Below are 20,889 nucleotides of genomic sequence, written 5' to 3' on the forward strand. Positions count from 1 at the left end.
GGGGCTGACAGTGTTTCTAGCTTTCCCATGCCCTTTGTGAGGAGAAAACAGCAAGATAAATTAATAAATAACAAAACAACAGAGGAAAAAATAACAAGTCACCATCCCAGATCCTTCCAGTTAACTTCTGGGTTGCAAAACAAAGAGAAAAAGACTTCCAGTACCACACACTGACAGAAACTTGACAAATAAGATTGAAGTTAACCTAAAGCAGCTGAGCCTTCTGGGTTTGTAGGCAATTAATAATGAATTGATATTTACTTCTTTTGTTCTCCAGCAAGGAAGATGTCCTGGGATTAAAGTGGCACATGGTCTGCCATCAAACCCAGTCTCCATGTCTTTGCACTCACAGTCACTGCTATAGAAGCATCAGGTAAAATATATCTTAAAATAACACAAAAGAGGAACCATGAACACAGGCAAATGTCAGTTTAAATAATGGGACATTATATCATAGTCTCAGTGTGTGAACATTAATTCATTTATTACACGAAGACAAAAGTTCTGCCTTTATTCTTGCTCATGTAAAGTCCTACAATTCTCTCAAACACTTTCCTTTAAAGTATAAGTTCTAGCATGTATTTCTTGGAGATGAAAATAACTTAGTCACAAAAAATTCCAAATATTCTAGTGTCAGCAATAAAGGGCTAAATATGTGCCAATCTCTGTGAGTAGCGATTATAGCCATCACATATGATCACACTGAACGATGATTGCTGTCACATATTTAAGTGTATATGTAATGTAACTATAAGAGTAAATGGCCTCTTGGCTGCAAAACCAGCATGTACTCCCCAAACACAAGCTATTTACTTATTTCATCTGAGTGTTTGGCTCGTGGGAAGACATTATCAGAGCAGGAATATTATTGCGTCTAGGCTACAAGTGAATTTGTGTGATAATTCTAAAGTGTTTGCCTTAGCTTCCATTGCCCACATGTCTTGCTCTTCTTGCAGAGGGAGTTGGCTTTATCACACTGGTGGGTTTTCCCACAACCCCTATCCTTTGCATGGATGGGTTGGTAGAACTGGTTTCATCAATTTTCTAATGAAGCAATCATCACAGGTTGATTGTCTCCCTGGAGTCATCAGAACTACTCAGAGCCAACTCCTTGTCTCCAACACATTCAGCATCCCTTCCCTGCCAAGCAGGGCAGGCTGGAAGACTCAATACTAGTTTTGAAAAATCTAGGTAAGTGGCTATTCCCGCTGGTAGTTGTCAGGGGTGTTTGCTAACGTTTTATAAACAGCTTTCATAACATTTTCTCCTATGGCCTGTCAAGGACAGGCATTTATTACTCATCTTCGTGAATCTCAAATGAGATGCATGAACCCAGAGCAGCCCTGCCACTTTGGTAAGCTGTCACTATGGTACAGCCTGGGCTGCCCTTTGGATGCTCTTATTGGGAGAAGCTAGGGGATGCCCCTCTTGACTGTTATAGCACAGCCTACAGTGGTGCTGCCAGGAGGCCTGGCCTGTGGTATTCTCTGGCAGGCAAGATGAGTGGGGAGGAGAGTTACAGTAGTTAAATCATTACTCACGAAAACAAAAGAATCCAGTTGTTTTCTAGAAATGGAAAAGGCCAAGTAAAGTCCCACAAATGGTTTTGGTACTAGTTAGAAAACACTGGAAGAATTCTTTACAAAAGTCAAAGACATGCTCTTTATAAAATTCCTGGCAAGGTCTTCAGGTACCATGGCAAATGGGGCTGAGGATTTAAAAGGCACATTGAATATGAAGGAGAAATGTGTCATTTAGAAGAGTTCTACAAGGGAGATTACTTGGGATCATGGTGGCTTAAAAAATGACATGGGATAAAATTGCTTTCAACAATGGTCTTTGCCCAAGAAATGTCCCAATTATATCCTGTCCCACATTTGCTGACTGTGCCACTATGTTCATTTATTATGACCTATGTTCAACCAGGCATTCTATTCCTTGTTGAGAATTTACTATTCTGGGGATTCTCCTAGGTGATGGACAGGTGTTTTTGAAATTTACAATTTTTTATTGCATATAATGACCTCCAGCTCACTCATGTTGAACTCTAGGTAAGTTTGACAGGATCCAAAATAATCTGGATTCCTCTGATTGAAGACTGATGCTAACACAATTGATTCTGTAACCTGATGCTATGGCAATATCTAAAGACACCTATCTGAGCAATGAGAATTGCCTAATATCAGTTATGGGAGTAACTGAGGCAGGGGGAATCCTCGAACCCAGGATTTTGAGACCATCATGGTGAATTTGAAGATGTATGCCCCAAAAGACAGGCCTAAAGGCATTTTAAGCTTAGTAGTCTCCTTTGCTATAAGCTGAAGGCAGCCGGTTACTATGTAGCAGTAGTCTGCAGGTGATGGCTGAGTGGTATGTGCAACTTGTCATCTGCTTGTGCCTGAGAAACCTGTGGGTAGGGTTCTACTACTTTCTATGTGTTATTTAGTTATTAAATATCTAAGTGCCAAAAGAATTATAAGTTGGAGATTAAAAGCCCAGTGGCTTCTACAGGTTGCTTAGAACTCACTAGATTACGGCAGAGAGATGTTAACCTGGAAAACAAATACCTTTACAATGTAAAGGAATGAGCACTTACTCAGTTCAAGGTAAGTCTGATTGTTAAACAAGTGATCCAAATAGACAAAGGAAAAATTTGCCCAGAAATTCTTTTGACATGGAGACTCCTAATTGCACAGATATTATCAGCAACCAACTAACTTAAATCTTGAAAAAATTCTGGCACAACCGCGAACAAAAGTCACAGGTTGGAGTGGACTGTTATAAAATGATATGTACAGACATGGAATGGCTGTTATACACATAAACTCACAGTAGCTATGAGTTCAGAAGAGTTAGAAGTTCAAACACAGATCAGGGAAGAGCTCCTGAGGCCTTTCCCCTGGCTGCGGAGGAGCCATTGGCAGCTCATGTCTGCTGGAGAGGAAGTACCACTTTTCTTTGGGTTTGGGGCCTTTAATTGGTTGTTCATGCCCCGTGAATGGCTCCACACCCATGTGCGTATAGATATCACTAATTGGACTCAGTAGGTTATTTACAAAAAAGAAATAAAAAGAAGAGACAAGAAGTTGGAAGGGAGATGTGTTGGGGGAGAGACATGGGGGAGTTACAGGAAGAGAGGTGGAGCTATATATGATCAAGATATATTATGTACATGTGGGAAATTTTCAAAATTCAAGTAAAAAATATTGCTTCAAACAATGTTCTAAGGGCTGGAGAGATGCTCAGTAGTTAAGAGCACTGGCTGCTCTTGTAGAAGACCTGGGTTCAGTTCCCAGTACTCACATGCTAATTCACAATTGTCTGTAACTCCATTTATAGGAGAGATGAGGTTCCTTTATGGCCTCCATTGGTACCAGGTACAACAAAGTATATAAACACGCATGCAGGCAAAACACTCGAACATTAAAAAAAAGCAGGGTTTTGATTGTTTGACACCCCCAGAAACATTTTTAGCCTGCCTCTTGTAGAGGAAGCTTATATTTTTCTTTTGTTCCCTTTTTAAGACAGGTTAAAGGCTAGCCTGAAACTTGGGATTTTCCTGTCCTTGTCCTCCAAGTGCTGGGATTTCAGGGGTGTCCTATGATAATCACCTTAGTTGATTACTTTTAAAAGACATTTTAAAATGACAATAGTGCAGATCTATGCTAGAGATCAAAGCAGTTATCTCCTGAGTTGGGCTCTGATCATGTGATATGATGACTGAGTCATCCTAGATGTAACATACTCTGTGCCATGACATTCCATGAACTCTCTAGTTGTCGTAGTAACCACTGCTTTATTCTTGGAGAAACACACCATGCATCACTAGAGCATATTAGTCTGCAGCAAAAACAGATGGTGACAATAACTGCTAATAATTTCTTGAGCACTTATGAGTGCTGGGTTCTGGTCTGAGTATTCTGTGTTTTAATTAATTGCCCTCCATACAGTATTTTACCTAGTAGAACCTTGATTTTGTGGCTAAGGAAATCCAGCACATAGAGACTGGCTGACTTGCTCATGATGCCTATAACTAAGACATGCCAGCATCTGGATTTGAACCTACATCTTCCCCTTGGAGGCCTCTCTCCTGGTCACTGTACTACCCTGCTACAAGCCCCTGCAGACCAGCTGATTCATAGCTGATGAGGAGGGAAACTGAAAATGTGATTTTGTTGGCCAGGAGTCACTGAGGTTCTCCTGGCAGCACGAACCCGCTGATGTCACCGCCAGCTCCCCATTTAATATCAGTGAGAACATCCCTTTTGCAGACATATTCTCAATAGGCAATTTGCCCAGAAAATAGGGAATTAATTTCTGGAACTGGGAGTTGGATGGGAGAAAGCTGCTTTGCTTTGGAAGGTGAGAGGCTCAGGGAACTTGTCCAGAGTTTCGAGAAACTCAACACCTCTTAACCCTGTGGTGTGTGTGGCATCCTGGGAGGGATGGAGGGCCAAGAATGGAAGGCAGGACCCTCAGCATAATTTCTTTACCTTTTTTCTTTCCTGTGAAGAGTGGCCTAGCCATAGGCATCTGGATGCAGAGTAGTTTGAAGGACCCGGACAGCAAGTAGGTGAAAGGTTAACTCAAGTCACAGAGGAAAGAGGTTCTGTGCCTAAAATAGTAAAAGCTGCCTTCAACTGTGCTGACCTCTAAGCGCACCTGCCAACAAAATCTAAAGACTAGTTTTAGGGGAAGAAAATGTCAATGTCAATGCAGAGTTCACAGCATCTCCTTCCAGGAAGCAATTTACAAGCAAGGTCATGGTTATACTTCAGTAACCCTCCCTTCCAAGCTCCTAAACACAGGGGTTTCTTATCCTGGCTCCTCATTTCCCAACTCGCCTCTTGCCTTTGCCTAGCTCTAGCACTGTTTCCCAGCAGACTCCCGGCCACTAGACATAGGAGGGCCCTTCCATTCCTTTCCTTTGACTGACCGCAGGCAGAATGTTTGTTTTGGAGCACACAATACAAAAAAATAATTTATTTAAAAATTTCAGAAAATTCATGTCTCCTGGTTTTTGTGTGAAGAAAGAACTTCTAACTGTGCTGGTGATGATTTCAAAGCTAACCCCAGTCTCAAAATTACCACAGAGCGACAGAGCCTCTCATAATGCCTACAGACACTGGGACACAGAGTTCAGCCCTACCTAAGCTTGCAGGATTTTGATGTATTTCCCTTTTGAAGAATACATGATGTTCTCTAAGAACTATTGCTTCCATACACCAAAATACACCAAAACAAAAGGAACTAGCTGGCTAATTAGTTTGTATGAATGCTTAGGATACAGTTTCTTTGGATAGGAGCATTTTCAGTTCAAACAATTTACTCAATGCTCTACAGAGGTCACATTTAAGCAATCTGTACTAAATTTGTTATCATTAGCATCCAAGGCAGCTGCATGAGCTTAGACAAGTCTAGCATGTTTTGATGCCTTTATCTTTAGGGTTCAACTCAAAACAGGAAAATCATGATCATTTGTCTACAGCCTAATAACAAAAATGGTTGCTTGTCCTAATAATCATTTTTAGTCTATTTTTATTCCAGTTACACTGGTGTTTGCCAGTGATTTGGGCAGCTAATCAGAACCAGGTTCCCGGTTTGGAAGCACAGGGCCAGTAGATTACATAACTGAATCCCGTCAAGTGTAGGATGGCAGCTGAGAAGGAAAAGGTGGAGAAAGTGAGGCTGGGAATACGATAGAAAGGGAAATCTTCACATCTCCATAATGGCCTAAGCAGTGAAATAAGAGCACATGAAATGAAGTGGTATGCCTGATTCCCCAAAATTGGAGTTCCATGGTCTTTGATGCAGAACAATTACCAGGAACTCTGGGCTCCATCTCAGAGTATTTGGTGATGAAGTCAAGTGACCTCTGAAGGAATGTGCATTTTGTGAGGGTCAGAACTCAGTCCAACTTCATAGGTTTGAAGTTTTGAACCAAATCAAAACCTTTCCCAGTGCCAACTTTGGGTCGATTTGAGTGTTTCAAAAACTCCTGATGAAAGGACATTGGTTTCTGGGAAAAACAACAGCAGAAGATCTGATAACATGGGACCACCAAGATTCTTGACTTTTCACAAGTCTCCTCATCTACCCCTCTACTTTATCTCCTTGCTTCCCAAATGCACACCAGATGTTAGCTCCAGTGTGCAAGGTCTGGGGTTGTAGACCTTGTAGATCAAAGGCTATGGTTGCAAACCCTGTATGTCAAGACTGAGGATGGAGACCCTGTAGCCCAAGACTGATGATGCTGATCCTGTACTGAGCATTGAGGATGTATCTCAGTGGTGAGTACCTACCTAGTGTGTATAACAAGTACCACAAAACATGTTTTTAATTAAAGACATAAGGAATCACTGAAATCTAGCAAGTAATTGGAAATAAGCTGGGAGAACATCCCATACACACAGTGTTTAAAGGCAGTGAATGAATGAAACTGGTGAGCTGTTCAATAAAAGAGATACTATTCTACATTGACATGGAGGGCTTCTTAATGATATATCAGAAACTGTGTTTTTTTCTTTTCTTATCATTTTTTATTTTAATTTTAAATAGCTTGTTTTACATGTCAATCCCAGTTCTCTCTCCCTCCCCTCCTCCCACACTCCCCTTCCCCCCAGCCTCCCACCCTATTGCCAAATCCTTCCACATAGGGGATATCTAGAGTCTGTCATTTCACTCTGGGTAGGGTCCAGGCACTCAACTAAGAGTCCAGGCTGAGAGAGCATCCCTCTTTGTGCTATGGGCACATGATGACTGTTTGTATTCCAGGGATAGACACTGATCCACAGCTCAGGGCCCCATAGGTTGCCCAGGCCTTCTCACTGACACTCACATTTGGGGAGTCCAGATCAGTCCCATGCTGGCCTCCTCACTGTCAGTCCAGGGTCCAAGAGCTCTCCCCTGCTCAGATCAGCTGTCTCTACTGGTTTTGCCAGCCCATTCTTTGCCAATTTGCCATCACTCCTCTCTCTGTCACTGGGTTCCTTGGGTTCAGTTCAGTGATTAATTGTGTGTTTGCCTCTGCTTCCATTAATCACTGGATGAAGGCTCCCGGATGGTTATAGACATCAAGTTCATTATCAGGAATGGGCATTCGAGGTGGTCCCTCCACTATTGCTTAGCTTGCCAATTGGTGTTATCCCTTTAGATCACTCGAGGTCACTCTGGTGCCTGATCTGTCTTCTAACCTATGATCCCTCTTCACCCTATTCTACCCCCACCCACTCAACTTCCTGTTCCCCCATGACCTACTCTCTCTTCCTCTTCTTCCCCTCTCTTCTTCCCAGCTACCACTCCCCCCAACCCTCGCCGTGTTCCCCAACTTGTCTCAATCCTCTTCTCTTGGGTACTATGCATATATACATATCTTTTAGGTTCTTTCCTGTTTCTCAGACTCTCTATCAGTGGAAGTGCAGACTGGCACTATCCTGATCCATGTCTAAAATCCATATATGAGTGAGTACATACCATGTTTGTCTTTTTGCGACTAGGTTACATCACTCAGGATGGTTTCTTCCAGTGCTATCCATTTACCTGTGAATTTCAAGATTCCACTGTTTTTTCTGCTGAGTAATACTCCATTGTGTAAATATACCACATTTTCTCTATCCGCTCTTCAGTTGAGGGGCATCTAGGTTGCTTCCAGGTTCTGGCTATTACAAATAATGCTGCTATGAACATAGTGAAGCAGATGCCCTTGTTGTATGAATTTACCTCATTTGGATATATGCCTAAGAGTAGAATTGCTGGGTCTTGTGGTAGATTAATTCCCATTTTCCTGAGGAATCTCCATACTGATTTCCAAAGAGTGGTTTTTAATGTGACAGAAAGTCATTAAAGTATTAAAGATTATGGAACTTAGTTATTACTGTGGACATACCAGTGATATTTAGATGAATTAAGTGTGAGCTCATGAATTGCAGTGTTTTTGCCTTTAAAAATTCCCTTGCTTTAAATTTGATAGAACCTATATTCTGACTTTCAGTCAATTATTTTTGTATTATTTGTGTTTACAGAAAATGCTAAGTGGGTGAGCCTTCTTCAATCATTGTTGTCCTTCAGCAGACTACTAAAGTCAGTTTCAACTTTGAGAGATAGATCTCTGCTAAGGCCACACAAATGGATTTTTAATGTAGCCCAAGTGCTACCACATATATGACATAACTCAAGTGAAAGTGCCATATATGACAGGAAAAGTTCTTATAAATTTTAATTTTAATGTAAAAGTTGTTGTCACATAGAGCACTATCTGAATTGATGGAGCAGGGACTAGAAAGGAGCTTAGTGGTAGGGCATGTGTTTTAGCATTCACAGAGCTCTTGGTTCTATCTCCAGTACCAAAAAACAAAAACAAAAACAAAACAAAACAAAACAAAACAAAAAAATAAAAACAAAGCAAATCCATGAATTTGTTCCTGTAATCTTCATTCTGAATTTTCAGGGCTAGAACATGTAAAAGATCCCCCATCCACGTACTATTTAATTTAAACGGTCTCTTTCTTTTTCTTCTTCTCATGCATATGTTTATGCAAGCTGTGTGCTCATGTGAATGCAAGCACACGTGTGTGAATGTACCTGCATATGTGTATGTGCACATGTGGATCCACAGGCTTGATATTGAGAATCTTTCTTGATAACTTTCACACTTTACTCTTTCTGTTTTGAGGCAGTCCTCTCAATGAAACCCAGGCTTTGCAATGCAGCTCCCATGACTTGGCAGCTTGCCCTGAGAATTCCCTCTTCCTTCCAAGGCTAGAATTACAGGTAAGTTACCATGCCTGTCTTGCATTGGTCTGAGTTCCAGTCCTCTAGCTTTAGCCACTGTGCCATCTGTCTCCCCAGTTCCTTAATAGGATCTGTGGACTATTCTTGGTAGAAAGTTAATTTGGGTTTATTTGTACTTGATTGTTCCCCTTTAGAATTGTAAATGTTTTATTTCCTTATTATAATTTATTTATTCTTTTCTTTTTCCCCAAGGGGTTGCTTTATTCCACACTTCACATACAATTTTAAATTAGGAAGAAAGCCCACATTTTTATCTATAATTTATGAAATCCCTTTAGAAATAAAGTGGCCAAAACTGTATCTGTTTTTATAAACTATCGCTAATCCAGTAGCAACCTTGGTTCCTGCCAAATGATTCTGGCTAATGCAAACTTAGTTAATTTTTCTTTCAAAGACCATGATTCCCTCTTCAGTTGAGCATCTTCCCCATTCACTTAACTCTTCTGGTGCATTTGTGTCTTGTTTGAATTAAAGATGATTTCTTTATCAGCATTCTGACAGCATATGTCATGTGATCAAGAGAGCTCCTAAAGTCAAAAATGATAGTGTTTGATCAAGATGTTCCATTTTGGGGCAAGTCCAGAAAATGTCATATACAATTTTGAGTCATCCCAAGGACTGCCATTGCTATTGGCCCAGCTGGGGCTATGTCTCATAGTAACAAATTTAAAACATGTGCCCTGCATGGCACAAAGAATGCTTCTGGTTTTCAGCCAAATTTACAGTCTTACATCTTTTTCTTTACTAACCATGTCAGCACCATTATCATAGATTTGCCCTATTTGAACCTTCAAATTGTTTAAATAAAGCTGACATTTAAAATTTAATTTTGTAAAATTCAGTGAAATTCTTTGAAAACTTTTAAATGAAATATAACTAGTGATGATTCTAGCTTTGAACACATACCTAATTAGCAGTATTTTCTTAAATATACAGCTTTTAGAATCTTGTTTTTTTAATGTTGCAAAATTCTCCTTGACCACTATACACAGTAAGTCTGTATCAATTCTTCTATACCTCTGGATCCAGTGATTGGAACCAAAAGAAACAAGAGAATGGGTCTTTCAGTCCAAAGAAGGATTCTACAGATCAATTAATTAACTGACTATTTCTCCAGCCAAGAGCTCTGGCACTCATATTCTCTCCACCCATGAGCTGTCTGTGTAACTCTAGCATCCCCAGGACCTCCACGCCTTCTTGGTCTTTGTGTAAAGCACCCTTCTGTTTCTAGTGCTTTGAGCAAGTGATAGAAGCATCTGCACTCTCTGGCTCTACTCCATTGCCAGACTTGTGCTTGTGTCATCTAGAAAGCTTGATGATCCCCCAGTTTCCTGTTTTCTTAAATTTTTAGCCCCAAATGGTGACCTTCAAGGAAGAAGTCAACATCTTACTGTAGGCCATGTGTTGGAAATTCATGGTGATGCCTTTTTGGGGGAGTGTTCTTGTTGCATTTACAGGGAAGACCATGTCCCAGGGACTTCATAAACACATGTACAAAAGCATGAGAAAAGCAATTATTGTAAAGTCCACTGTTGGACTTTTATAAAACACTGTAGTAAAATAAGTACTAATGGAAGACAAACATATTTATTGTGTGGGAAATAGTTTGTAGGGGAATTGTGGTCCTGTCAACTCCCAGCAGTATGTTCTCTTGGTTCCTAAATAACACAGGTGAAATGTTTATCATTGTGGCAGTTATTTTAGGATGCACACACACATAAATTCATATGCAGACCATCTCAGTTCTCTTTGTTCCTAGTCACGTCCAACTGAAGAGCAGTAAGAGACTCACAAGATAAATGGAAAGAAAACAAAAGGACAAGGAGATATGAGAGATTGTGGCAACCTATAGCAAGTAAGAGAGCAGGGCTTTGCTGACTCAGTTAAGATGAGCTGTCTCCCATGTCTCTGCACAACACTGCAGCACAGAGAACCATTTTTAAGAAAATCTGCACTGGGATGAGGGAAGCTTTTGTTGCTACTTATGAAGTCTGTTCTTGTCAAACAGTTTTGCTGAAGATCTTGCTAAAGGGATGATGGGAGCCTTGCGTTTCTGTCTCACATATATTTGAGTAGCAGCGAGAATGTTTAAAACACCTCTGGAAGCCCATTCCATATGGAGGGATGCTCTCTCCTGCTGAACTCATGGGGGAGGACCTATGCTCTGCCTGGGATTATATGACAGACCCTGAAAATCCCTCATGGAAGGTCTTACCCTCCCTGGGGAGCAAGAGGGAGATGGAGTGGGATGGGGGGTTGGGAGGAATGGGGGACTGAGGGAGGAGGGGAGGGAAAGAGAACTGAGAGTAACATGTGTAAAACGTTAAATAAAATAAAATAAAAAGTAAAAATAAAATAAAATGGGGACAATGACAAAAAATAAAAACAAAACAAAAACAAACAAACAATGACAACAACAAAAAATGCCAGCAACACAAATTAGATAGTATAGAGTGAGTTTGGGGGAAATGTTTGTTTTATTAATCAGGTAGGATATCTATTACCCCCACCAAATAGCATTCCCTTCTGTCTTCAAGATGGCAACAGGAAAGGAGTGGCAGATGCTACGTTTCCAATCATTTGTACAGCTCCTGCCTGTGCCCAAGGTTAACTCTTTAGGTTTTCCAATACCGGAAAGTCTGTCTGCCTGTTACTTGGTGAGTCGTTTAGATGATTTGAGAACTTCTTACACTGGGTTAAAATTAATCAGAGGTCAAGGTCGTAGTGTTTACACCTGGGGAAAAGACTGAGCAAGGCTACAAGGCTGAATTAGTAGAGGAGAAACAACTAGAATTAAAAACCGGGTTAATGCTGAGTTCATGAGGCAGGGTAGGTACTGGCAGTAAATTTTGTAAATAGAGGTTTTTAAGGAAAAAAGACATAAATCACTAGTTATTGTTCAAGGGATTCCCACAAATTGGATAGTCTTGCACAACAAACACCCAATCAAGAATCAAGGCATTACCAGCTCCCAGAAGTATTTTTGCCTTGATACCTTCCAGACAGACTTATCAAAGAGTTAACTACCATCCGGAATTAGGCTTTTTGTTTTTACAATAGAAATTCTTGTGTAGTGTATTCTTTGAAAACATATATCTGTCTTTCTATTTTGTGTGTGTCTAAGTGTATGTATGTGCACCATGTTCAAGTAGGACCCTGAAGGATGGAAGAGGGCAACAGGTCCCCTGGAACTGGAGTTATAGGCATGTTGTCAGTGCCATGTAAGTGCTGAACTCAGGTTCCCTGGAAGAGTAGCCAGTGATCTTAACGACTAACTGTTAGCTTGTTGGCTATACAACTTGTGCATTTTCCTTAACAATGGCAACATATTTCCACAATGTTTCAGATTAGATTCTATTCCCATAATTTGAACAAATCATATATTCATGAAAAATGTAAAAGAAAATTTCAACTCAGTTGAGTTGTGGTGAAATTAACATATTTTTTTGTTTTAATTATTCCCGTTTACTTTTTTTTTAATTTTATTTTCCAGTTTAAATTTAGATAAGAATCAAGGTTGCTTCACAAGTCAGTTCCAGGTCCCTCTCCCATTCCCTCCCTTCCTCCCGTGCCCTCCCCCCCCCCGTTATCCCCTCATTTCTCCAGGGAGGGTGAGGCCCTCCATGGGGGTGTCCATAGTGTGCCATTTCATATAGGGCAGGGCCTAGACCCTTTCCCAAGAGTTCAGGGTGAGAGTGCACCTCACATTGTTCTATTGGAGTCCAAAGTCCGTGTGTATACTTGGGATGGGTACTGATCTGCTGCCCAAGGCTCAATAGAATCCCTAGGCCTCTTCACTGACACCCAGATTCAGGGGGTCTTGATCAGTCCCATGCTGGCTTCCCAGGCTAATGCCTGGGATTCAAGAGTTAACCTTTGTCTGGTCAGCTGTTTCTGGGGTTAGACCAGCCCAGTCTTAATCCCTTTGATCATCAGTCCTCCCTCTCTGTTACTGGCTTTCTTGAGTTCAGCTCAGTACTTAACCAAGGGAGTCTGCCTCTTCTTCGATCAGCCACTAAATAAAGTTTCTGTTTCCCAGACTCTCTGGCCATAGGATTGTAGGCTGGCACTCCCCAGATCTATGTCTAAAATCCATATATGAGAGAGTACATGCCATGTTTCTCTTTTTGTGACTGGGTTACCTCACTCAGGATGGTTTCTTCTAGTGTCATCCATTTGCCTGCGAATCTCATGATTCCATTATTTTTTTCTGCTGAATAGTACTCCATTGTGTAGATGTACCACATTTTCTCTATCCACTCTTCAGGTGAGGGACATCTAGGTTGCTTCCACGTTCTGGCAATTACAAATAAAGCTGCTATGAACATAGTGGAACAGACATCTTTGTTGTACGAATGGGCATCTTTTGGATAAATGCCTAAGAGTGGAGTTGCTGGGTCTTGTGGTAGGTTTATTCCCATTTTTCTGAGAAATCTCCACACTGATTTCCAAAGTGGCTGAACCAGTTGGCACTCCCACCAGCAATGGAGGAGTGTCCCCCTTTCACCACATCCTCTCCAGCATAAATTGTCATTGGTGTTTTTGATTTTAGCCATTCTGACAGGGGTGAGATGGTATCTGAGAGTTGTTTTGATTTGCATTTCCCGGATGGCTAAGGATGTTGATCACTTTCTCAAGTGCCTCTCAGCCATTTTAGACTCCTCTATTGAAAATTCTCTATTTAGTTCTGCAGCCCACTTTTTAATAGGGTCCTTTGGTGTTTTGGAGACTTGCTTCTTGAGTTCTTTGTAAATTTTGGAGATCAACCCTCTGTCAGATGTGGGATTAGTGAATATTTTTTCCCATTCTGTGGGCTGCCTTTTTGTCTTGCTGACTGTGTCCTTTGCCTTACAGAAGCTTCTCAGTTTCAGTAGGTCCCATTTATTAATTGTTGATCTTACTGCCTGTGCTACTGGTGTTATGTTCAGGAAGCTGTCTCCTGTACCAATTCGTTCAAGGGTACCACCCACTTTCTCTTCTAAGAGGTTCAGTGTGGCTGGATTTATGTTGAGGTCTTTGATCCATTTGGACTTAAGTTTTGTGCATGGTGACAGACATGGATCAATCTGCATTCTTCTACATGCCAGTCTCCAATTATGCCAGCACCATTTGTTGAAGATGCTTTCTTTATTCCATTGTATATTTTTAGCTTCTTTGTCAAAGATCAGATGTTCGTACGTGTGTGGGTTAATACCCGGGTTTTCAATTCGATTCCATTGGTCTACCTGTCTATTTTTGTGCCAATACCAAGCTGTTTTCAGGACTATAGCTCTATAATAGAGCTTGAGGTCAGGGATGGTGATGCCTCCGGACGTTGCCTTGTTGAACAGGGTTGTTTTGGCTATCCTGGGTCTTTTGTTTTTCCATACAAAATTGATTATTGTTCTTTCAAGGTCTGTGAAGAACTGTGCTGGGATTTTAATGGGGATTGCATTGAATCTGTAGATTGCTTTTGGCAGAATTGCCATTTTTACTACATTGATCCTACCTATCCAAGAGCATGGGAGATCTTTCCATTTTCTGAGGGCTTCTTTAATTTCTTTCTTTAAAGATTCAAAGTTCTTACGATACAGGTCTTTCACTTGTTTGGTTAGCGTTACCCCAAGGTATTTTATGTTGTTTGTGGCAATTGTAAAGGGTGATGTTTCTCTGATTTCTCTTTCAGCCCTTTTATCATCTGTATATAGTAGGGCTACTGATTTTCTTGAGTTGATCTTGTAGCCTGCCACTTTGCTGAAGGTGTTAATCAGCTGTAAGAGTTCCCTGGTAGAGTTCTTTGGGTCATTGATGTAAACTATCATATCGTCTGCAAACAGTGAAAGTTTGACCTCTTCCTTCCCAATTTGTATCCCCTTGATCCCCCTTTGTTGTCCTATGGCAATAGCTAGAACTTCAAGTACCATGTTGAAAAGGTATGGAGAGAGTGGACAGCCTTGTTTTGTTCCTGATTTTAGAGGAATTGCGTTGAGTTTCTGTCCATTTAGTTTGATGTTGGCTGTTGGTTTACTGTATATAGCTTTTATTATGTTTAAGTATGTCCCTGTTATCCCAGATCTCTCCAAGACCTTTATCATGAAGGGGTGTTGGATTTTGTCAAAGGCTTTTTCAACATCTAGTGAGATGATCATGTGATTTTTGTTTTTCAGCTTGTTTATATGGTGGATTACGTTGATGGATTTTCGTATGTTGAACCATCCCTGCATTCCTGGGATGAAACCTACTTGATCGTGGTGAATGATTGTTTTGATGTGTTCTTGGATCCGATTTGCCAGTATTTTATTGAGTATTTTTGCATCAATGTTCATGAGGGATATTGGTCTGAAGTTCTCTTTCTTAGTTGTATCTTTGTGTGGCTTGGGGATCAAGGTTATTGAAGCCTCATAGAAAGAGTTTGGCAAAGACCCTTCTGCTTCTATTGTGTGGAACACTTTGAGAAGAATTGGTATAAGCTGTTCTTTGAATTTCTGGTAGAATTCTGCACTGAGGCCATCTGGACCTGGGCTTTTTTTGGTTGGGAGACTTTTGATGACAGCTTCTATTTCCATAGGGGTTATAGGTCTATTTAAATTGCTTATCTGTTCTTGATTTAGTTTTGGCAATTGATAGTTGTCCAGGAAGTCATCCATTTCCTTTAAATTTTCGAATTTTGTGGAGTACAGGTTTTCAAAGTATGACCTAATGATTCTCTGGATTTCCTCAGAGTCTGTTGTTATGTCCCCCTTTTCATTTCTAATTTTGTTAATTTGCGTGTTCACTCTCTGCTGTTTGGTAAGTTTGGACAAAGGTTTGTCTATCTTGTTGATTTTCTCAAAGAACCAACTCTTCGTTGCGTTGATTCTTTGTATTGTTTTCCTGGTTTCTACTTTATTGATTTCAGCCCTCAATTTGATTATTTCCTGGCGTCTACTCCTCCTGGGGAGTGTGCTTCTTTGTGTTCTAGAGCTTTCAGCTGTGATGTTAATTCTCTGGTATAACTGTTCTCCTGTTTCTTCATGTGAGCATTTAGCGCTATGAACTTCCCCCGTAGCACTGCTTTCAAAGTGTCCCATAGGTTTGGGTATGTTGTGTCTTCATTCTCATTGAATTCGAGGAAGTCTTTAATTTCTTTTTTTATTTCCTCTTTGACCCAGGGATGGTGCAGTTGAGCATTATTCAATTTCCATGAGTTTGCAGGTTTTCTGCAATTTGTGTTGTTGTTGAATTCTAATTTTAAAGCATGGTGGTCTGATAAGATGCATGGAGTTATTCCAATTTTTTTGTAGCTGCTGAGGTTTGATATGTTGCCAAGTATGTGGTCGATTTTTGAGAAGGTTCCATGTGGTGGTGAGAAGAAGGTATATTCTTTTTTATGTGGATGAAATGTTCTATAGATATCTGTTAATCCCAGTTGGGTCATTACTTCTATTAGCCCTTTTGCTTCTTTGTTGAGTTTCTGTTTGGTATTCCTGTCTAGTGGTGAGAGTGGTGTGTTGAAATCTCCCACTATAACTGTGTGGGGCTTTAGATGAGATTTAAGTTCTAATAATGTTTTCTTAACGAATGTGGATGCCTTTGTATTTGGGGCATAGATGTTCAGAATAGACACTTCCTCTTGGTGGGTTTCACCTGTGATGAGTATGTAATGACCTCCTTCATCTCTTTTGATTGATTTTATTTTAAAGTCTAGTTTGTTAGATATTAGGATTGCTACCCCGGCTTGTTTCTTGGGTCCATTCGATTGAAAAATTTTTTCCCAACCTTTAATTCTCAGGTAATGTCTGTCTTTAAGGGTGAGGTGTGTTTCCTGTATGCAGCAGAAGGAAGGGTTCTGTCTTTGAATCCAATCTGCTAGTCTGTGTCTTTTTATGGGTGAGTTAAGGCCATTAATATTGAGGGATATTAATGACCAATGATTGCTCATCCTTCTTCGATTTGCGATGGTTGTTGTTGGTGGAATTATGTGTGGAATTTCACCCCTTTGTTCTTTTGGCTGTTGGTAGAGAGAGATTCTCTAATGCTTATGTTTTTCTGGTTGTAGTTAGCTTCCTTGGGTTGGAGTTTTCCTTCCAAAATTTTCTGTAGGGCTGGGTTAGTGGACACATATTGCTTGAATCTAGTTTTGTCATGGAATATCTTGTTTTCTCCGTCTATAGTGATTGAGAGCTTTGCCGGGTATAGTAGTCTGGGCTGGCATCCGTGGTCTCTTAGTGTAGGTAGAATATCTATCCAGGACCTTCTGGCTTTCAGCGTTTCCATGGAGAAATCAGGTGTAATTCTGATAGGTCTGCCTTTATATGTTACTTGACCTTTTTCCTTAGCTGCTCTTAATATTCTTTCTTTATTCTGTATGTTTGGGGTCTTGATTATTATGTGGCGAGGGGATTTTTTTTTGTGGTCCACTCTATTTGGTGTTCTGTAGGCTTCTTGTACCTTCATTGGCATGTCTTTCTTAAGGTTGGGAAAGTTTTCTTCTATGATTTTGTTGAATATGCCTTCTGCCCCTTTGAGCTGGATTTCTTCTCCTTCTTCTATACCTATTATTCTTAGGTTTGGTCTTTTCATGGTGTCCCATATTTCCTGGATGTTTTGTGTTAAGGATTTGTTGGATTTAAGGTTTTCTTTGGTTGATAAATCCATTTCTCCTAGCGTATCTTCAACACTTGAGATTCTCTCTTCCATCTCTTCTATTCTGTTGGTAATGCTTGTATTGGTAGTGCCTGTCTGTTTGTCCAGCTTTTCTATTTTCTGCCTTTCTTCAGATTGTGTTTTTTTTAATGACTCTATTTCAGTTTTCAACCCTTGCAGTGTTTGCATTGCTTCTTGCAATTTTCTGTTTATCTGTTCGTCCGTTTGTTGCCTTTTATGAATTTTTTGGTTTGTTCTTTCTTCCATTTCTTTCATTTTTTGGTTTGTTTTTTGTTCCATTTCTCGCATTTTGTGCTTTGTTTCTTCTTCCATTTCCTGCCTTTTTTGGTTTGTTTCTTCTTCCATTTTTTTCATTTTTTGCTTTGTTTTTTCTACCATTTCTTGCATTTTCTTGGTTTGTTTCTTCTTCCATTTCCTGCCTTTTTTGGTATGATTCTTCTTCCAATTCTTGCATTTTTTGCTTTGTTTTTTCTTCCATTTCTTGCATTTTTTGCTTCATTTCTTCTTCCATTTTCTGCCTTTTTTGGTTTGTTTTTTCTTCCAATTCTTGCATTTTTTGGTTTGTTTTTTCTTCCATTTCTTTGAGGGATTTTCCAATATCCTCTTTTAGGGCCTCTATCATTTTCATGAAAGTGCTTTTAAGGTCGTTTTCTTCTGCTTCGTCCGCATTGGAATGTTGGGGTCTTGCTGGTGTGGAGTCTCTAGAATCTGGCGGTGTCATATTTGTTTTTCTGTTGCTGACTGTGTTTTTGTATTGTCTCTTTCCCATCTCTTCTTCTAGTGGGTGCAGAAAGAGCCCCTTACTGGTCTGGGGACCAGAGTTCCCTTTTGGTGGGTGCTAGCAAGTCCAATAATCTGGTGGTTCTTCTATTCCTTGTCCGAATGCTGGTCCCGTGGGTGGAGAAGAAGAACAGGAATCTGGGGCGCTTATCCTCTTACCTGGTCCCCTGGACCCTATGCTGGGTCCTGTTGTACTTGATCCAGAACAGCTACTCCCCTGGTCTCCCTGGGTCCTCTGGTTTCCTGGTCTCGTTGGTGGGAGAGAAGACCTGGGGTCTGGGTGCTTGGCTCCCGCCGGGATTGGGAGCTCTGTGCAGGTCCCAGGCGATCTGCAGGCACTGGAGCACAGGCCGGGAAGCCGGCCTGTTTACCTGATGCTGCTGGAAGAACTGCTGCTTCCCTGTACTCCCAGCCTCCTCTCCTTTCCTGGTCTCGTTGGTGTGAGCAAAGATCCGGAGTCTGGGGTGCTTGGCTCCCGCCGGGATTGGGAGCTCTGTGCAGGTCCCAGGCGATCTGCAGGCACTGGAGCACAGGCCGGGAAGCCGGCCTGTTTACCTGATGCTGCTGGAAGGAAATTAACATATTTTATAATAAAAAGAATACAAAGGAAATAACTACCTTACAACAATGCGCTTATCTTGTGTAAGTCTCATTTTGCTCTTCTTGATCTGGTGTCAGGCTGTCACACACCAAGCTTATCTTACAGTCTCAGATTTAGTCAACTGAACTTTAAAAAGAACTAGAGGCAACCAAGGACTATTGAGAGTTGGAAAACTAGACTTCCCCAGAGAAGAGCACACCAATTGATTATCCAAAGCAGAATGGTCAGCCCTGAAAACACATACAAGTAAGATTATATAAAATGGGCAGGTTGCATATTATGTATTTAGGAACACACACACGCACACGCACACACACACACACACACACACACACACACTTGTAACAATAAGAATGAAAAAGATGTCATTTGAAAATAAGCAATGAGGGTTATAAGGGAGTGTTTAGAGGGAGGAAATGGAAAGGAGAAATGATTTAATTCTTCTAACAATAAAAGAAGAAGAATGAAAAATTTATTCATGGTCCAGCATATATATATATATATATATATATATATGTGTGTGTGTGTGTGTGTGTGTGTGTGTGTGTGTTTGTGTGAATGTGTGTACAAATTATTAAAAAAGAAAATGTCAAGAATTTGAGAAAGAGTGGAAGGGGATAGGAGAAATTGAAAGGGGAAGAGATAGGGATGGAAATGATGTAAATTCAATACCCAAGTGATGAATTCTCAAAAAATTAAATATATCAACATATTTGATGGGAAAATATAGCTATTGATTATTATTTTTCCATTTTATTTTCAGACAAACTATCAACCACACAGGAAGATGCCCACATTCTGAAGGATGCTTGGAATGGCGTGATTGCACAATATGCTTATTCACCAACCTAACTTTCTAGTTGGGGATTATATGATTTGATATGAATAATCTTAAGAAATAGCTGCAGATAAAAGAAATAAACATTTTAACTGTTGTAGTCAATTGAGATATAGTGAGCTCGAATTCTGTCTTCAGGTGATAACATTTATAATAAGCCTAGTCTTGGCTCAACATCATTCTACATTCCTAGAACACTTCAATTGGTGGTTAAGTGAGCTCTAGCTGGTGAATCTTGAGCTACTCTTGTAATTTGTTAGCTTAGCAGCCTCATAGAAATGAACAAGAGGAAGGAAAAACAAGTCTAGGCTATGATTTTTGCTGGAAGCCTATATAAGCACATGGAAGAAGAAAGATTTTTCTCTTTGCTTGTTTGCCCTCACCTTGCTATCAAGTTCATTCATCCACTGACATTAGAGCCTACTTCTTCAGGATCCCAGTGTATACTGAAGACAAACTATAATATCCAGCCTTGTGGACTGAGCAATCACTGGGTTTTTCCATTTTCTGTTCACATTTTAGGATTAGTTGGTCTGTAGCCTGTAAATCTTCTCAACAGACCTCATATATAGGTGTGTGTGTGTGTGTAAAACATATTTTATGGAACAAATCTCCCTATATATGTATATATGGTGTATACATATATATTAATTATATACATTCTGTTATTATAGAGAGTCTTGAAAACACACTAGGAATTAGCTTGGCCTCCTTGCTTTAAGTATGTTGTGTTTGTGTTGAGCAGGAACCTTGAGACTGGAAACTACCATTATTTTTATTTTATAGATTAGCATATCATTTCTAAAACCCTCAACAAACTTCAGGGTACATATCATCTATTGTAAGGAGTCTTAGCTGGGTTCAAACTTGAAGATTCCTGAGAGTTTCCCTTGCACCAGGTTTCTACCAGACCCCAAAATGCTCTCCAGCCTTAATACATGGCAATGTGCTTAGTCCTACTGAAACTCGATAAGCCATGTTTTGTTGATATCCATGGGAGGACGGTATAAAAGGGAGGTGAAGGGAGGGTATGGGAAGAAAGGAGGGAAGGGAAGCTGTGGTTGGGATGTAAATAAAAAAGTTCAACAAATTTGCCCAATACCCTGCAGATGCAGAAACATAAGACCATAATGAAGGCCAAATCCTGAAACACTAAATACCATGAAGATGTAAGATGACCCAGGAAAATGGAGGATGAGGATGCAGGAGGGTGCAGGCAAGCTCAGCAGCAAACTGAAGCTTGAGAAAAAAGAAA

At 40.4% G+C, this 20,889-nt stretch overlaps 1 long non-coding RNA gene across 1 annotated transcript; it reads left to right on the forward strand.

The window, feature by feature from the left end:
• The first annotated feature begins 979 nt into the window (after positions 1-979).
• On the forward strand, positions 980-19,696 carry LOC121140263. Its single transcript, XR_005877054.1, has 4 exons — positions 980-1,191; positions 6,172-6,290; positions 8,676-8,769; positions 19,560-19,696. It is a non-coding gene; the product is annotated as an uncharacterized LOC121140263 (long non-coding RNA).
• Positions 19,697-20,889: the final 1,193 nt, after the last annotated feature.

This window comes from Mesocricetus auratus, unplaced genomic scaffold, assembly GCF_017639785.1.
Source record: "Mesocricetus auratus isolate SY011 unplaced genomic scaffold, BCM_Maur_2.0 Super-Scaffold_100004, whole genome shotgun sequence".
Lineage (NCBI taxonomy): Eukaryota > Metazoa > Chordata > Mammalia > Rodentia > Cricetidae > Mesocricetus > Mesocricetus auratus.